Here is a 5,653-nt window from a genome sequence, read left to right as displayed (position 1 = left end):
TTTGAGTATCTTGAAATAAGATTGAAAGGTGCTATATAAGTACAGTCCATTTACCATTTACTACTGCAAAATTCAGTTTTATTTTGTATTTTAGTATTTATAAGAATGAGTTATGTTATGCTGTTTATTTGCCATTTTGCAGGTTAACTCAAGGTCAACAAACAATGAAATGTTCAGGATGAGAAGAACAGATTCACCTCGCTACAACACAACAAGAAATACTAAAGCCTCCAATAAAAGTACAAAATAAAGTACCATAAAGTGAAAAAGAAACATAAGATTTACAAGGTCCAAAAGAAATATAGTAAACAACTACATGGCAGAATATAATGTTGCAAGTAGGATGAATTAGTATAAATAAGTATTTCCCATGTATTAGCTTAAAATGATATATATTGCACATATCACTACACAGGTTGTGTTACAGGTTATTGCACAGGTAGTGAGTAACATTGAGATGAATTATGATGGTAAGGTAGTGACATACATGATACAGCCACATAGTGCAGCAGCAATAAACGTATTAAGTGTGACAGATGTGGCTTTTGTTCAGTATTATTCTCAAGAGTTCAGTAATCTGGCAGCTTGTGGATAATAACTGTCTCGCGGGCCGCCAGGTGAATAGCCCTGGATTAGATCATATGTGTGTTTAACAGAATGTAAGATATGGTGAGGAAAAATGTCTTGCCTTGACCAAACCAACCATTAATGTGTTTGTGTGAACATCAAAAATATTCCAGAGACCAAATTCTATTCATAGACATGAGAATATTAACATAAAAAGAGAACATGAATCAACATTTGCCACCATAACCCTACATTTTATTCATACTCTTCTTGTGTCTTCAGCAATCATTCACTCTAAAGGAAACAGAGAAGAGTCCAAACGAGGAGGAGTGGGATTTTCAAGCTATTTCAGTAAAAGTGTGTGATGTGAGTGTCGCTCATCCACCACTCATCAGAGGCAGAAGTGAACATGTGTCACTATAAATGAGTCATTCTTCAGAATAATCATGATTTAAGGAAGCTCATGGTCGACGACTTTAGGATCTCAAAATCTCTGCGGGTTCCAATAAATCAGGTTTAATTTAAGAGGTTTCGAGTTGAACACCCATCATTTCATCTCCAGAGTGTCCTGACATGACATCTTGCAAGTCTCAGCAGTAAAAAAAAAAAGAAGAAAAACAGCAACTATAATACTCTGAATAGTTTGAATTAATACTTTAAATGTCACTAGATAAAAAAAAAAAAAAAAGTACCAATTGAAGTAAAATAGTATGTTTGTGCCAGGTTTGGTTTAATCATGAGGAATGTTTGTGTGATGAGTCATCTTTTGATCCGACGCCAGCTCCTGAAAAGGCACGCCGTTTGGATTTCATGGGGTGATTTTTTTATTTTGTTTCATTTTCTAATTGCTGCAGTGATGAGTAAAAATTAGATACTGGAGGGTGTTTTTGTTTAAAATCAAACTTCATGACACTAAAGACATCATGGTGTCCTCATTAAATCAGGACACAGTCAAACCAACGTTATGTCTCAGCTTCTCCGTCCGAATTTGCACTGGTGGTTGTCAGTGCTGCTGATTTAGCCATTTTTCTACTTACTCAGGTTGCTGTCGACTTTCATGATTATTATTTTTATTTGTTATCATACAAAGCTTCCACTGCAATGAGCTCATCCCAAAAAAATGATGATTAACCCGAAAAAAAATGATGATGCTCACACTTACTAGAAGATTGCAACACACTTATTTCCCAAACTCTGCGTGATTCAGTGAAATATTTCAGGATATGATCTCAGATGAGGTCTTTCTTTAAAACAGAAACACTCGGTAGCACGGTCACATGATTGTTGTCACCGTGCAACTCTTAGTGTTTTTAGGTTTCAGCTTAAATTTTATTCTGAATTTGTTTTTGCTTTGAATGAAGAACAAAATCAAACAATTCAAACTGCCTTTTTTTTACAGTGTATTTTACTGTATAATACGAGTACTGTTTATATACACGCGTTTACGTATTGTACACTGTATATTACTGTATATTGCGGTATATTACTCTGTATATTACAGTTTATTCTTTAGTGTCTAAACAGGTTTTGGATTAGTTTAGTCTGTAAAAGCTGCTGCTTTTAAAAATACACAATATTTACATTCAAGTGTCTTTAAGGATTTCATTAAATGTTTTAATACATTTGTTTTTAGCAAATACACCAATCATTTAATATATTAACCTTTCCACTCATCAGTTTCAGTGCAAAACTACTGATAGTCAAGGTGTATTTAAGTCTTAAACTCAGGGAAATCTTAAAAGAAATGCTGCGTAGGACATGATATATGTCTGTTTTCATCCTTTTGTGCCTCTGATCTTTAAAGAACAAGCACTTTTTCCTCGGCTTAAATGTGCAGAACGTTCAGGAGGGACTCGTCCTCTCTTTGGCGCCGCTCTTCATGGATGAGTTGGGTTCAGGCTTTTAATGTCGCGCTGACCTAAATGATCTAAATGTCATGAGATACCTCAGCCTTTACTCATTTAGAATAAACTTTGTTACTTCTTTGTCAGAAAAAAGACCAAAACATTTTAATTAATAATAATAATGCCCCCTTCAGTAGTGGTTTTCCCATTGTTTGTACTCTGACTGTAAAATACATTAAAAGGTGGTTAGATCAACACATGGCTTTTACTTTATTGTCAAAGCTTTAGAGTCAAGTTTTATGATGCCGATTCAGTTTACACAGTAGATAATTAAAAGTAGTCAGTCTTTTTTTAAAATAATAATAATAATAAAAAAAAAAGATCATTAAAACCAACTGGGAAACATGGTGCTGATGATGTTCTTCTGCTTGTCTGGTGATATTGTATTATCTTTGAAAGAGGTTGTTTATTCAGGTAAATATGTTCACTGGTTATAATTAAAGAGGGAATCAGATTTTTGGTTTCCAATTTTCTTTTTTTCCGTTGGTCTAGTTTTACATTAATGTAATGACTTTGCTTTGTTACTCGTCTGTTTTTATTCTATCCATCCATCCATTATCTTTACCCGCTTCTTCCTTTTCAGGTCACGGGGGTCACTGGTGCCCATATCCAGCAGTCACTGTGTGAGAGGCGGGGGACATCCTGGACAGGTCTCCAGTCCACCACAGGGACACATAGAGACAAACAACCATTCACTCTCTCACTCTCACCTAGAGAAAATTTAGAATTAGCAATCATCCTAACATGCATGTTTTTAGTCTGTGGGAGGAAACCCACGCATGCACGGAGAGAACATGCAAACTCCACCCAGAAAAGCACCCAGCTGGGATTTGAACCAATAACCTGCTCACTGAGAGGCGGCAGCTCTATCAACTGCACCACCGCGCTGCTGCTTTAATTCTAATTTCATGATATTTTTTTTTATCCTTATGGTATTTTATGTAATGTAAAACAATAACTTTGATTTAAAGGGTGCTTTAAAAATAAATACTTCAAATGAATTGTCACTGTATGTAACGAAAAGTCAATATGAACCTGGATATTGAAATGAAATGGGTTATAATTGACATAAAACTGACTTCAAGCGTTTGTATTTGAAGCATTTTCCCGTCTGAAAACCCATTACGAACCAACTTATCGTAAAACAGAACGTCCTAAATGAACTGAAACAAACGAAAAGAAGAGGTTTCTTACTGATCAAAAGGTTGTTTCATTGTCAGATAATGACATTAAAATTTGTAATGTTGCATATCTTGGCCCTGTCTGTGTCTGTGACTGACTGAGAACCTGTGTGGCTGAGCTGGACCAGTCTTCTCAGAAAGCCTCCAAACACAGATGGCAACATTTTTCAAGGTCTGCTGATCAAAGAATGTTGTGTTTTTATTTTACACAAAATTCAAACAAATATATCTTTATATAAATATATCTATATATTTATGTTTCTGTTGAGCAATTTCTATCAGTGATGATTTTTTTTTATCTGTATCATTTAAAAACATTTCCCTTCTCTTGTTGACTTTCTTTTTTCAGCTCAACACCTCCCTCTGCTGGCAGGAAACTGCTTCAGCTGATGAAGAACCAAAGTCATGTACATGCTGAATAAGTATAAAATGAATAAAATGAGAACTGAATAGGAGAAAACATATATAATAATAAATCAACTAGGAAAATAAATGAGTATTTTCTAAATGAAAAGAAGTACAAACTATAATAAACCCATTGTAGGTGCTGTTATGAATAAATAAACATCCCTATTCTGTGGGAAATTTTAGATCCACTGAATTTGGTCAAACTAGAGAATTTCCATATCGTTCAATAGCATTTTTTTTTCTGAATTGTTAAATTGCGAAAGCATCTTTCCCTTTTTTATACCATGATTATGCTCAAATGTTTGTCGTTCTTGAAACGTTTCGTCTTTTGTCCAAAAGACTTCTTCAGTCTGAGGAGCTGCAGTAAACTCAGTCTTATAAGCAGCACCTTCTCATAGTGGATCAGCCAGAACTAGATGTTTGCATGATCAAGAAGGACCATCAGCCTAACAATTGGTCATTTGTGCCCTGATGGCCGCTTGCTATTCACAGAGGGCTGAGTGTTACTAATAGTAACAAAATTGTAAGAGGGGGACAGTTGAACACAGATGCCTCCATTAGAGTTGCAAAAAATCCAACCTGACCCGACCCCAGCCCGTAGACATAATTTCCAAACCCCACTCGACCCAACGCATTAACAGTAATTGCAGGTCATAACCCGAACCCCCCGACATTTTTAATTAAGCTTTGACTGCTTTTATCGTTATTAACGGCTGGCGGACGTGCATGTCTGAGTAAAGGGGGCAGAAGATCAAAGCTGAGGGCGTGTTTGTCCTGTCATGGCCGTCAAAGCGCATTAAATCCCTGCTTCTGTCTGCCTTCTGCATTATTCATACATGGACCCTGCTCTGACATGTCTGATATTTTGTTTTTTCACTTGTTTGGGTCGTCGGCCGCGTGCGTCTGCTGAGTGCAGCGGCTGAAAGAACGGCTTTGATGACTCGCTGCCTGGCAGTATAATCATGTCTGAAGCTTAACTGAACTTTTTTAACGTCTTTCAAGGCCGGTCAGCGCACGGTCAAATGGACGCGTGTGGCTGATGATTGCATGACAAGCCATTTTGCCATATCATTGGGTCGTCAGCGGCGCATGTCCGCTGACCCAACTTCAAAAGCCCAACACCAGCCCAGCCAGCATATTAAGCACATTATTATGGCCTAGCCCTAATCTGGGTCGGGCCGGGCCAGGCCCCGGGCTCAGGTTAGAAATGACAGCTCTGCCCCAGATTAATGATGAATGTTTTCTTTTCACAAAGATGGCCTCCTTTACTCCTCTCTCAAACCATCGTTCCTCTCTGTCCAGGATGTGAACATCTTCATCCCTGAACGAGTGACCGCTGGCCTGGAGATGAGTGTAGACCGCAGAGTCCTGGCCTGATGATGTTGATCTTCTCTGCTGGTCCATCCTTTTGGCCAGTGGCTGTTTAGTTTGCCCAATGTAAGACTGATCACCCTCCTGACACTGAACAGCATACACAATATTACTCGGTTTGTGCCGGGGGACTGGATCTTTGGGATGAACCAGTCTTTGCCGTAATGTATTTTGGGGTTTAAAAGCCACTGGGACGTTATGTTTAGAAAATAAACGTCTCAG

This window comes from Nematolebias whitei, chromosome 19 (genome assembly GCF_014905685.2).
Source record: "Nematolebias whitei isolate Nwh7 chromosome 19, NemWhi1, whole genome shotgun sequence".
Lineage (NCBI taxonomy): Eukaryota > Metazoa > Chordata > Actinopteri > Cyprinodontiformes > Rivulidae > Nematolebias > Nematolebias whitei.
This window is presented reverse-complemented; position numbering follows the sequence as displayed.